Here is a 14,691-nt window from a genome sequence, read left to right on the forward strand (position 1 = left end):
TATATTCCTTGTTCGATTAGATGATCCATTTGAGGATTTCGGCATGTTCATTTTCTTTCTTGTTATAGTTGTATCTTAGGTAATGAGAAACATGACATTTTTACCTCTCCTACCTTTCGGTGATGTCCACAATTTTTTTTTCATTGATGTTAACATTAAGTATTCTTGATATCTTCTAATACAAGTCTATAAGAGTATATTTATGAAAAATATTATATGAAAGCTCCTAATGCTTTTTAGATCCTAATATGAATTTCCTGTGTGTGTTAGTCATTAATGACATGACCTCAAATGGTGGTTATAGCAAAGTTGGATGATTCATTTGTGCCATTTCCATTTTACATTTATTGAGTTTTGTTGTATATATTTTTTTCATATACTACATCTTGTCAATATTTAGATGCTACAGTTTGATGAAATCATGATGAAAATATTTGAAGATGTTGGTAGATCGACTAACAATATCATTGGTCCTATGACAACCGAAACCATGTAATTGTCATATGGAAAGTGAGGTTGTTATCACAAGTTTATTAAAACATGTCTATATTCATCAGTAGATTGAATCTACCTATCTGTAGTCTTACAATGACCCATAACTCCCAATCATCGAAAGAAAGGTATGGTAGGGATCAAGAGATTCATTGGTCTTGTGTGTTAAATTTTGTAGATAAGTTTATTATTAATAATTAATATTTATCCCTTGAATTTTGTAAGAATATTCTTCATGTCATTTTATTTTAGCCCTTGAAAATATATGTAACGAAAAATGTAAGACATATTCTTCATGTCAGCTTCAAAAGAGAGGGAATTTTGATTTCTAATATTGAATTTTTGGCTCCAAACCATAAATTCATCTATCTTATAATTTAGGTGAGCCTACCCCTTTTGTCACACCAATTTGATTCTCTAGAATACTATATAAAAGTTTCACCCTCCTTAAGAAAGAAATTCAGATATCCTAGGGTAGAGAGAAAAGGGTGAATGTGGATGAGCTGGGGAACCGAAGAGTGGATGACTAGGGTTGCAGTTTTCTGAAAAGGATTTTCTCCATGAACGGATGTAGAGGAGGGAGCTCCACTCCCTCCTAGAAAGAGGCAGTGGCCAACAAGGGAAAGAAACCTCTAAAATCAGGTAGAAGTAACACTAAGGAAGGAAGAGAAAACAGGGAAGAGGAAACATAAAGTATCAAAGCGAAGGAGAATGATGACACAAAGGACAAGGAGGAAAATGACAAAAACCAGGGAGAAAAAGACATGAAACAAAAGGGACCGTGCAAACCCAAAGTTGAAATCACTCCCAGAGTAGTTTTAAATGATCCAGCGCTACAGGCACACAGGGAGCACATGCAGACTTATGTAATCATATGAAAATTCATGGGGCTATGGCCCACTAAAAAGGCTTTACACACATGGATTAGATACCACTGTAAGCCTAAAGGGAGCATTGATCTTCATCTAGGATCCAAGGGATTCTTCACTGTGGTGTTTGCAAACATTGAAGATAAAGACAGAGTGTTTGAAGGCGGGCCCTACTTCTACGTAGCAGCAAGGCTCTATATGCGGCCATGGATGATGAACTTCATACTAGAGTGGGAAACTTTTACTTTAGTCCTAGTTTGGGTAAGACTCTATTCTCTACCTCTGGATTATTGGCAAATAGAATTGCTAATTTCCATAGGCAATAAATTAGGAAGGTATGTCAAATCTTTTGAAGCCACAAGGAGGGGAAAATATACCTCTTTTGCTAGGATCTGTGTAGATATGGATCTATTTGGAGCTCTTTCGGATGAGGTCATATTGGAGGTTTTTGATGAGGAATGGGTGTAGACAGTTAACTACGATCATATTCCATTTAGATTTCATAAATGTCATTAACATGGGCACCTTCGAAGAGACTGCCCTCTCAGTAAAGCAAAGAAAAAAGCAGACCTAACACAATGAAAGATACAGATAACTTTCACAAAGTAGTTCAGAAAGGAAAAAGCAGCAAAAAAGGGCCAAAGCAGCACCAAAGTGAAGGACAAAAGGTTAGGCTGAATTAGTTCCAAGTTCTTGAAGAGGAGGAAGAAACAATAGTTGAAGATCAAGTAATGAAGGATGGTTATGATAAGCAGGAGAAGGAAGAAGGACATGATCAGGAACAGGCAAACGAAAAATAGAAAGGGGTCATGATGAGTGAATCAGAAATAGAAATGGATTAGTAAATGACCCAGACTGAGATGGAAATGAAGGACAATGAGCTACAGGAAATTCTTGACAGAGAAAACCTAGATCTAAAAGGGTTCTTGAGTAAGGGAACAACTGGTGGGTAGAATCTCTACCACAAGAAGAATGCAATCAAATAAAGCAGTTATTCTTATGGAAACTTCAAGAAAAGGGCTTGGAATAAGTAAAAAACATTGAAAGACAGGGTAACCAAGGAGTGAAAGCAATAAAAACAACTCCAGGGTTAGCATCGAGAAACCCAGGAAAAAAAGAGGCAGAAAAAAGCAGAATGAGCTACTGATGGAATGTGGTAAGCTCATGGTAGACTCAGGTAAGATGAAAGATCTAACCAGTTACTCCTTTACCAATATGTAATTATGAAGTTCACAACTTGGAATATCAGAGGTCTAGGCAGCAAGAGAAAACAAGGAATGTTGAATAACAGAATGAAACAAGTAGCTTCAGATATAATTTTTGTCCAAGAAAAAAATACTTCGTTCAAAAGTTAAGGCAAATCCATAGTAAATGGCTCAACAGATTTTAGTTTCTAGAAGTCAAAGCAGAAAATATAGCAGGGGGTATCCTCACCCTTTGGAATCCCAAAAAAATAGGAGTAGTTGATGTAGAGGCATCAAGGAATTATTTATTAGTTGTTATACAACTTATAGGAGACAGGGACACTTATCTAGTAACAAATTTTTATGGCCCTCAAAGGTTATATGACAAAATCAGGTTTATTGATTCCTTGGTGGATCTGTGGACCAAACATGCAGGGCTACCATGGGTTATAGGAGGAGACTTCAATATGATTAGATCTCTCTCGGAGAAAAAAGGGGGTACAAGAGCACTAAATAAAGATTCCTCAGCCTTCCAAATCTTTTCAGAAAACATGAAGTTTGTGGACATTGAGACAAACAATGGTCTATGTACATGGAACAACAAAAGAGGAGGGGATTCCTAGGTAGCTTCCAAGCTAGACAGATTCATGTATTTTCTGAGGATCTCATGCTTCTAGACAAGGAAATAATAGCAGGAATTCTTCCTTTTAGAGGTTCAAATCACTGGCTAATTCAAATGGAGATCAAGGGCACCAGCACCCCAAGAAACAAACCATTCAGGTTTGAAAATATTTGGCTTTCACACCCAGAATTCATCAGCAACATAGAAAAATGGTGGGGAGAGGACCTACAGATTCAAGGATCAATGATGTTCGTGCTACATAAAAGATTAAAACACATCAAGATGAGGCTAAAGGATTGGAACAAGAAGGAATTTGGTAATATTTTTAAGAGTAAGAAAATTGTGGAAAAAAAAATCCTAGAGCTCAATCAAGCTTTGATCAAGGATGGCTTTGATAAAGACAAAAATGATCTAGCAGAGAAACATCATCAAGAATGGGAAATGTTGTGTAAACAAGAGAAATTTTTTTGGAAACAAAAATATAGGGTTCTATGGCTAAAAGAAGGAGAACATAACACTAAATTTTTACATAGATCCACCATTGCAAATAGAACTTACAACAAAATCTCTTCGATTAAGGACGAGGATGGCCAGATTCATCAATCCCATGAGGAGATAGAAGCAGTGTTAGTAAAGCACTTTCGTGACATTGCCAAGGAAAACTTTTTAGTAAGAGAACCTTTCATCAAGGACTTAATTAAACATTTCCCTAAACTAGTATCCAGAGAGGATAACTGTAATCCCAACAAAACGGTAACTGAAAAGGAGGTCAGTGAGGTCCTCAAAGAAATGAAAAATCACAAGGCTCCAGGTCCGGATGGATTGAATGTGGATTTCTTCAAAGCCTACTGGAATATTGTAAAAAAAGGATATTTTAGGGGTAGTCGAAGATTCCAGGCTGAACAAAACCATTTTGAAAGCTCTCAATACCCCCTTGAGCGCCCTTATTCCAAAACAGGATAATGCTAAAACGCTAGAAAGATACAGGCCCATCGCTTTATGCAATGTAGTTTACAAGATAATTTCCAAGGTCGTGGCTAACAGACTCAAACCCCTGCTGCCCTCGCTTGTCTCAGGGGAACAAACTGGTTATGTGGAAGGCAAAATTTTTTTGGATAATATAATTCAAGCTCATGAGGTGGTTCACTCGTTAACAAGTAATAAGAAAGCGGGTATGATCATGCAACTGGACATAGCCAAAGCATATGACAAAGTGAATTGGATATACATCAAGAAAGTGCTCACAGCATTTGGTTTTGATCATAATTGGGTCAGATGGGTCATGGCCCTGGTGACTTCATCCAGCTTTTCAATTTTAGTTAATGGCTCTCCATCTGAACTTTTTCTTCCTTCTAGGGGACTTAGACAGGGAGATCCACTCTCTCCTTTTCTCTTCATCCTCATGATGGAAGGGTTGGGGTGGTCCACTAAGCATGCTAGAATAATGGGAAGAATTCAAGGACTCCAACTTTCGGAGAACGGTCTAGTTCTGACTCATCAAAAATTTGTAGATGATACCATGTTACAAGGAATTCCCACAGTTAAGGATGCATTTGCTTACAAATTTTTTTTGAATGAATTCGCTATGACTACAAGTATGGCAGTCAATCCTTCCAAATCAAAAATCGTTTTCCTTAACACCCACATTGCTATCTAGAGATTTGTCTCTAGAATTCTAGGCTTTCAAAGAGAATCCCTTCCCTCTAAGTATTTTGGAGTTCCTCTAATAGCTAAACCTCGGCACAAGAGCATATGCGATCTGTTAATAACTAAAATGCAATACAAGGTCAGGAAATGGACAATAAAATCTTTAAATCTAGCTAGTAGACTGGTTCTTACAAAGGCAGTACTCCAAGCTATCCCAATCTTTATGCTATCAGCCCTCCCAGCTCCAATAGGAGTCTTGCAGCAATTTAGAAATATTCAAAGAGATTTTCTTTGGGGCAAAGAGGAAACAAGGAAAAAATAGGCTTTAGTCTCATGGGATAAGATCTGTAAACCCAAGAACCATGGAGGCCTAGGTTTGGATAATCTAGAGATTCTCAGCAAGCTTTAGGGTCCAAACTTTTGGTGGAGGTGGGTTAAAGATCCTAAAGCTCAATGGGAAAGCATCTGGAAGGAAAAATATGTCAATGCTTGGCCTGCTTCTGATATCATACAAATGTCTGGAATTGTGAAAGGCTCTCCCAAATGGAACAAGGCATGGGAGAACAGAGGAGTGGTTCAAAAAAACAGTTTCTAGGAAATCACAGAGGGCGATCTAGCACTTTTTTGGGAGGACAAATGGCAACAAGAACCTTATATTTTGAAAGAGGAATTTTTGGGCCTCAATCATGAGACAGTCAAAAAAGGGTTAGTAAAGGTGAAAAACTTTTGGGAGCATTCACATAATGCAGAAAAATGGAGAACATGGAAAAAAAAAATAGATGGCAGGGAGGATAGTACCCTCAACAGTAAAGCAAAGTCCCCTAAGAGAATTTTGGATCAGAGGATGATTTTAGTAACTGAAGGGCAGGATCAAATAAGATGGGGCAACAACAAAGAGGGCAACTTTAATATCAAGGAAGCAAAAGGTATTCTCCTTGATCTGGAATCCCAAGATCCAAACAAAACTTGGTAGAAGCTATGGAGGCACAAAGGCTAGATGAAAATAAAACTCTTCACGTGGTTGGTTCACCATAGGAAAATCTTAACCCGGGACAACATTAGAAAAAGGGGCATGCTAGGACCCTCCAGATGCCAGCTTTGTGAAGCCCAAGAGGAGACTATGGAACATCTTCTTAATGGCTGCATTTTTACCGCCAGGTTATGGAATTTTTATACCAACATATTCAATCAGTCTGATAGAGACAAAGAAAGAATCACTAACACTTTAAACAACTCTGCCTGGGCTCTCTTGCCAAGTTTCATTATATGGAATATGTGGAAAGAAAGAAAAAAAAGAATATTCAAAGAGGAAAAGAATTCCTCTCCTCGCCTAGTAAAGCAGAAATTAAAACAACTTAAGGAGATGGTACCACAGTTAGGGATCTCCCCAAAAGTCCTCCCTCAGAAGAAGAGTTAAGAATTCTCAGGCAGTTAGGCATGCAAGGGCTTATTCCACAAGGCCTAGACAGGAAAATAATCATGAGAGAAAAGGTTGAAGAGTTCTGGTATCCTCCCCCACAAGGTTTTTTAAAGTATAACATCGATGGAGCTTCTAAAGGCAACGCAGGGAATGCTAGCTTTGGAGGAGTTCTTAGGGATGATACCGGTAGCATAATCTCCCTCTTCCATGGACACTTAGGAAAATCCACCAACAACATGGCGGAACTAATGGCTTTGGAACAGTGCTTAGAACTTTTGATTTAGGACAACTGCCAAAATTTCATAACAGAAGCTTATTCATTTAGTTATCAATGCAGCCAAGAGGATTAGTAATGGTACAGGGCCGGAAAAGGTTACAAAACACTAGAGGCTATCTTGGGTTCTCCACAAAATTCAGGTACATCTTCAGGAACTATGCACTGTCATATTCATACATGTGTGGAGAAAGGCCAACAAATTGGTAGACATTCTAGCCAACCTAGGTGTTAGCTGTAAGGATAGCGCAATTTTAATGGAGTGGAACGCAATGTCATAGAGCAACCCGAGAAATTCTACCATTACTAGGTGGAAGAGGACAAAAAAGTGTACATGAGCAATACTAAAGAATCCAACTCGTAATGATCAGATGTCAGAAGGTTTCACAATTTTGGATAGAGAGGTTTACAATGGAAGGGGGGCCAGGGTCGACCATAGCAGTCATGGTTACCACAATCTAGAATATCCCCGGCATTGAGCGAAAGGTTTTCTCATACCAAAGGAATGTTAAAGGTAACAAGCGAAGGCATTAGTTTAAGCAACAACATTACCCAATTTTTTAGTGGCAGAAGTCAAAACCGCCACCGGAATGGTATTGGTGTGATCGCACTGCTTTCATGCCAAAGGTGGTTTCTAAAATTTGGCAGTGATGTCATACAACACATGACATGTGGATGAGGGTCTAGTCTAAAAACCACCATCATCGCAGACTAAATCTTGATGGCTTCGGTCGCGCAATATTCGGCTCAGCCGTCCAATGGAGCAAGGCAGATCAACGCTCTAGATCGAGCGAGCAGTTTGGTGGGGCCCGGGGGTTAATCTTCTTACCTCTTCATGTTTCGAGGTATACCTCAGCCGTTAGATCAGAAGAGAAGATTAAACAGCAGCGATCAAAATATAGGAAGGGTTTTTGTGCGTGGTTACATGTGGGGAGGGCTCATAGGACCTAAGATGCCCGACAATTTTACGTGTTTGTATTCAAAAAGGGTTGGGTGGGTACTTTTTGGGAAACTGAGGGATAGGCTTCATATGGGAATTTCCCTTTTTTCTATGACCACACAGTGTGATGGAGTTTGTACATATTGTAATCTTTGTTTGAATTAATGATAAGTAGGCACAAATCTTGCATAAGCAAAAAAAGAGAAAAGGGTGAATGTGAGGTAGAAAATATGGAAGATATGAGGGACAGCATAATGTGAATCTGAGGTAGAGTAAAATTTGAATTTAAGACTTAGATATAAGGAAATGTTTCTAGGCATACCAAACCAGTAGCGCTAAGATTCTTAGGTTTAGAAGTAGTTTGAAATTCAGCCCTAATAGATCAGACCGGGCCAAGTTCATTGGTCATCAAATTGGCTTGACAAGAGGGATACTTGATGAAATGTGACCAAGGCTATGAAACTAGTTAATTTGACATTATCTTTGATTGGAATAATTATATGTATATCTATTTAAGTTAATGATTTATCTAACAAAAATTTTGCTCGGTTTTTTCCCATATGGGTTTTCCTAGGCTAAATTCTCGTGCCTCTTGTTTGGTTGTCTCTTTATGATCCTATTGGAATTTTATTTCTACTATTGATATCTTTTGTCTAATTAATTTATGATGAATTTGAATTAAAGAGAAAATTAATCTAAGAAATCATAAGTAATTATCAGTTTAGGAGATCCTTGAATAATCAACATGGTAACAATGAAAGGGTATGAGAGAAACCTTGAAGAAGTCAATTTGTTCCTTCAGTGTTTGTTTTAGCCCTATAAATCCTTTACTATTTCTGAAAAGGAAGGAGTATATAATATTCGCCTATGATCACATATGATATGTCAATTCTATATTTTGTTGAAAAGTCGAAGCTTGTAATAGGGGACAAAATTGCCTCAATCTTACATGTAGTAGTTTGGTTGCAAAGAACCGAAAGCCTCAATTATTATTCTAAAATAACCCTAGATTTGTCCCTTTTGTTTGATTCCTAAAATATCTAAATTTTATGTGTCCAATGATCCATGATGACAAGCTTTTTTGTATTTTAGATAAAGAAGAAAAAAAATTCTAAGTCTTAGTTCTCTCAAACATGTCAGATAATCTCAAAAAGGCCAAAGATTCATATTTATGTTGAAAATAGTACCCCTTTCTTATGAAGTTGAGATTCATATTTCGTAGAATAAAAAACTATAATTCATTTTGAAGTCTTTTAGAAGGCCAAAATCCTTTTTGATCGAGTTACATTAGAATTAGAAGTATGCATGTACCAATTCCTACTGTGGTTCTAAGAAAGGGCCAAGAAACATAAATCCCTTGAAACATATCCAAGAGACATCAAAAGATGGTTGAGAAATTTTTTGTATTGACAAGTTAAGGACTAAGTTAGGACTAGATAATGTGGTTTTTAAAATGGAATTTACAATATTATCTTTCTTATATCAGTTATGCTACTTCTTAAAATATTTCAAAATGTATTTCTGTGTAATGTTGAGTTAGCCTGAGAAATCTACAATGGATAATTTTGATATGATCCCTCTCTCTTTGGAAATTTGTGAGTAAAGATCACAAAATTTGATTGAATATGTATCTCCATTATTATTTCTTAAAGCAAGCTATTATGTCAAAGAAATTATTTTGAGGTAGGTTTGAAGGAGTCTTAAATAATCCCTCAACATCATCTTATGACAATTGGTAGGAATTCCAAAGAAAAGAGTTGGTATATACTCCAACAAAGGAAAAAGTCACCAACATCCTATTACATAAAGCACCCTTGCATACTAATTTCATAAATATAATAGAAAATCTCATGGTCACAGTTATAAATTAAAGTCTCTTCTAGTATCAAATGATTGTGCCACTTGAAGATTGTTATTTCTTTTATGGAGGGTATTAGAATGGCATGACCTCATGTTATAGACATTTTTGTGCCTTACAGATCTAAGCATGAAATGTCCATAAACCAAGGGATCCAAAGTCCCTAAAAGTGTTGTTCCTACCCCTAGAGGAACAAGGTCAACCAATGACAGCTTCTCCTAGAAGTTCTCCACCAAAAACTACTCAAAACTAGTCAAATCAGGATCAATTCAGATGCTCCACTAGCTGGCTGCGTTGCAAAGCACCCAAATACACTAGCTAGGTGCGTTGCAATGCACTTGAATGCACTACCGAGGTGTGTTGAGCGGGAAATGACAAGTGGAAGAGTCATTCAACGAGGTGGAGAGACAATGGAAGCTTCCAGAATCTTCTCCAATGACACTTGCCTCACTGAGTTCGACCAAGGATGAGTAAGAGGCTCTCAGTCTCCAAGTGGAAGAAAGAACTGACAGAGAGAAGCCACAAGTCAAAACATAAGCTGACTCATCCTCTCTGCTTACATCTATATATGGATCCCTCATCCCAGAGATCTAGAGGCTGGAATTTTGTACTTTGCAGAGAATTGCTGTTGGTTTTGAGATTGAGATTAGTGCATTGGGTGATTTATGCTTTGTTGGAGGTGAGGAAGGGATTCCTTTTCTGGGAGGTAGATGCTGGATCGGGACTCACTTGGTTGTATCTCCTCCTGGATCTTCTTATTATATCAATAAAACTATTTGAGTTTCTCCTACATGCTTGTATATCAATGATGTTTTGTTATATTTGCATGTTTAGCTTAAATATGATCCTAAGCTATTTATGAATGTAAATCTATGTCTTTGTGTAGTTTCTCTTTTCTGTGATCTTGCAGGAACTTGGTGAAGCTGGGCAGGTAAGGGAGCAGGTAGCTGGAAGCTGACAAAGAGGAGAGCGATTGGATCAACAAACTAGCGCAAGACACAGGTTAGTTCATCCTTCCTCTTCGTTTACATTTCACAAAGAAGAATACGAAAATAGTTTTCCTTGTTTGTTGCTAAGGCACTGTCACACCTTAGAGTGGGATAGGGGCGTTCTGAATAGATACTTTTACCATCAGACGATTGTCTGTCCTATGTTGTTCCTACCCCTAGAGGAACAAGGTCAACCAATGACAGCTTCTCCCAGAAGTTCTCCACCAAAAACTACTCAGAACTAGTCAAATCAGGATCAATTCAGATGCTCCACTAGCTGGCTGCGTTGCAAAGCACCCAAATACACTGGCTAGGTGTGTTGCAATGCATTTGAATGCACTACCCAGGTGCGTTGAGCGGGAAATGACAAGTGGCAGAGTCATTCAACGAGGTGGAGAGACAATGGAAGCTTCCAGAATCTTCTCCAATGACACTTGCCTCACTGAGTTCGACCAAGGATGAGTAAGAGGCTCTCAGTCTCCAAGTGGAAGCAAGAACTGACAGAGAGAAGCCACAAGTCAAAACATAAGCTGACTCTTCCTCTCTGCTTACATCTATATATGGATCCCTCATCCCAGAGATCCAGAGGCTAGAATTTTGTACTTTGCAGAGAATTGCTGTTGGTTTTGAGATTGAGATTAGTGCATTGGGTGATTTATGCTTTGTTGGAGGTGAGGAAGGGATTCCTTTGCTGGGAGGTAGATGCTGGATCGAGACTCACTTGGTTGTATCTCTTCATGGATCTTCTTATTACATCAATAAAACTATTTGAGTTTCTCCTACATGCTTGTATATCAATGATGTTTTGTTATATTTGCATGTTTAGCTTAAATCTGATCCTAAGCTATTTATGAATGTAAATCTATGTCTTTGTGTAGTTTCTCTCTTCTGTGATCTTGTAGGGACTTGGTGAAGCTGGGCAAGTAAGGGAGCAGGTAGCTGGAAGATGACAAAGAGGAGAGCGATTGGATCAACAAACTAGCGCAAGACACAGGTTAGTTCATCCTTCATCTTCGTTTACATTTCATAAAGAAGAATACGAAAATAGTTTTCCTTGTTTGTTGCTAAAGCACTGTCACACCTTAGAGTGGGATAGGGGCGTTCTAAATAGATACTTTTCCCAACAACAAAATGGCGACTCCACTGGGGAACGTGTCTAGTTAGTTTTTTTGTGTTTCTCTTGTTGTTTGCTTCATAAACACAGAAGTAGCAATCGAACTGCATTTGCCATTATCAAATGCAAAGTAGCTGCTACTTCAATCCACCCATTGGATATGTTTATGATTTGAACAGCTGATCCACAAATGCTCTAATTACCCTTTGTGATAGCTCTTAGTCCTCCTTTAAATCATCCCTCTAATTGTACCTTACTGATTGCTTTTACTCGGCCAAAATCCATAGATTAAACTGCAAACCGTGACCCAGAACCCGGATAGAAGTCTCGTTTCTGCCCCAGCGCAGGCTCTGTGAAGAGGTTTTGCATTTCAACGCAGGTCCCGAGAGGGCTACCTGCACTGCAATTCAGTTTCTCTGTGCAACAGGTGTGCTAATCAGCCCTTGCCCTGTGCAGCTGAGGTTCTTTGCTTCATTTTGTTCAGTTTTATCTCTGATTTTTGCAGCCTGTTATCAGTGTGTGTACCTGTCTGAAAACCCCTTTTCTTTGCCTTAATTACGCCTCCCTTGTACAAAAAGACTTTATATGTTCTTTGTGTGTTTGTTACGTCATTTACAGTTTTCCATTGAAAGAGTAGAATAGTCATATTGTCGTCCTTAGATTTAGATCTGTCGTAAGTGTCGATTTTGATCTTAGGAGAATGTTTCTTTACTGTTGACAGTTGATTATACTTTTACTTTTACCTTTGGTTTGAATTTGTCTCTTTCTAGTGTCGAAATGAGTGTTTATTTCAAAATCATAAAGTGTCGTAATCTTCTCTACCTTTTTGATTTCGAAAAGAAGCTTGTTTGTGTTTTTCACCTGAAAGCAAATTCAGATTTGTACATCAACTTTCTTTTTAGGCATCAATATTAAGAAAGTGAAAGCAAATACATGCATTTGTGCATTTTCATATTGATAGTTTGTATGGTTTGATTTAGGAAAAGTGCATTTACAGTGTGCTCTTTGCTCTTTGAGAAAAGATTGTGTCTTTCTTTTCCCCTTGTAGCTAGGATTTTCATTGTTGAAAAGAGATAAAAGCTTGCTTATCATCTTTAGATTGCATTTAGGAATTACATCTACATCTCGTGGTGATCCAAAAAGGCAAACTTCTAAGAAAGATCAACTTAAAATAAATTGAATGAATCTAACAACGCTTTGGAACTTAACGCACAACATAGAGGTCTAGGCTAGAGACGTGTTCCAGCGTCGTAAAGCCTGGTAACTTTGTCCTCACTGATGGTTGGGTGATTCCTCCACTGTGAGATGATAAGTGCCAGTACGGATTGTGCTCCCACGTACCGTCGAGTATATATTGGGAGACCCCTATAGGCTTAAAACCTTTTATCCATAGGAAGCTGTGTCGGTCGCCCTACTGATTGCAATGCACCGGACACAGCATTCGGGAAGATTGACTGCCGTACCGTAAAACGTATTCTGTAGTTTTGTGATTTGTTTGGCACACCCTCTACCTAGATCTCCAGGGCAGTCCCTTTCGTTCCTTTTCAGACTCCTTAACGGAAAAGGTCCATCTGAGCACTTGTCACTTCAGGCTCATTAAAAATCAAAGGAGACTAGAGTCATCTTTTGTTTTTTCTCGACTCTTTAAAATTGAAAAAACAAGTTGTGTCTAAAGCGTCTAAAATTCATTTAATTCGGAAACATATTTCCCCTTTTGTATTTTAGTTGATCGAGTAATCCGCAATCGTGGAAGAAAGTCAATTGAAACCCCGTCGTCGGCAGAGGCTTACGAGTCAACCGTCTTTGTCTCCGGAATCGAAACCAGTACGGACAAAGCGAACTCATTTAACCGGTTCCAAATCTCCTATTAAAGTTAGAAAAAGTGTTCCAACAACATCCGAGATTCCGGTTACTCCAAACATTTCTGGAAACCCTGCCTCTATAGAAGAAGTTCAACAGCCACAGAGGGACAGTGATACTGATCCTAGTCTGAGAGTAAACACTTGTGTTACTGAACTAGTTACATCTACAACCGGTTCGGAGAGTCTTTCTCTTCATACATCTGTCGCTGTCGATTCCACCCCTTCTTCGGCACCAGAAATATTTTACGGACCTAATGGTCTTCCCCTTCCACCTGGTTTGATTGCGATTGAAGAAATTGTAGAAGATCCTCAAACAAGTACTCCAACGCATTTTGGAGTCGGGGTCACTCTATATCCTTCTTCATCAGAAGTTAGTCTACCACCAGTGGAAGTTCCTGTAGAATCGCTAGGTAATCTTTTGGATAGACTCCAAATGTCTGAACAACCGTCAACATCTAGGACTGTGTCGACTGACACAGCGACAATAGAACTCCCTGCCGTCACTCCGGCAATGTTCGCCGGCATACCATCTGTCCCAACTAGCTCTCAACCGCTAGAAGGAACCCACTCAGGGGCTATTTCGACAGTCTAGTCCGTTCCTGTTTGTTCAACCGGAATAATATCCGGTAACTCTTATGTTGAGTCTCAACAAATTGATCCATTTGGAGGTCAATTTGGGCAATCCAGTCCCCAAGGACAGACAATCCCCTTGAGTTCCAGATTACCACCGTATGGGGGGCAGTATGCCCTTTCATTACCCCCTCCGGGAGGATATCCATACGGGAGTTCACAACAATATTCAGGTTACACTGGAATCACCTCAAGTGGTTGGGTACCTATGCTACCTCAACAACCAAGAGTTGTGTATTCAATGCAACAATGTGTACCTATGTCGAACATCCCGACTACACCAGCTATTGTGACGGTGTCACAAGTTCAAATGCTGCCTGTTGTATGCCAACCTCAGATTTCTCAGGTTGTAATGCAACATCCCCTTGACCCTGTGACTCAACCACAATCGCCAACTAGTGGGATGAAATAGGTCCAGATGGGTACAATTACCCCACACCTTGGTCCAACGGTTAGTATAGCGCAACAACACATGGCTTCACAACCGTGGCTGGTGCAATACCAACAACCACAATTCCAACAAGTATACCAAGGTTCTGAGTAGCAGATCTTTGCGAACAGTGGACAACCATACATTCAAAACGGTCAAAATCAACCATTTTACAATGGTCATGTCCACCAATGGTATCAGTCATACCAGCATCAACTGCATTATGCTGGTATGCAAAGGACAACTGCTCAGGTGATTCCATCGTATCCTGGGTATGCTTCACCTAACCTGAATCAACAGTTACCATTCGTGGCAACCTTAAAGTTACCTGATTTACACCGGTTAACAAACGATCCAATT

This window comes from Pinus tabuliformis, chromosome 1_2 (genome assembly GCF_031772625.1).
Source record: "Pinus tabuliformis cultivar Carrire ecotype Pingquan chromosome 1_2, CPIR1, whole genome shotgun sequence".
Lineage (NCBI taxonomy): Eukaryota > Viridiplantae > Streptophyta > Pinopsida > Pinales > Pinaceae > Pinus > Pinus tabuliformis.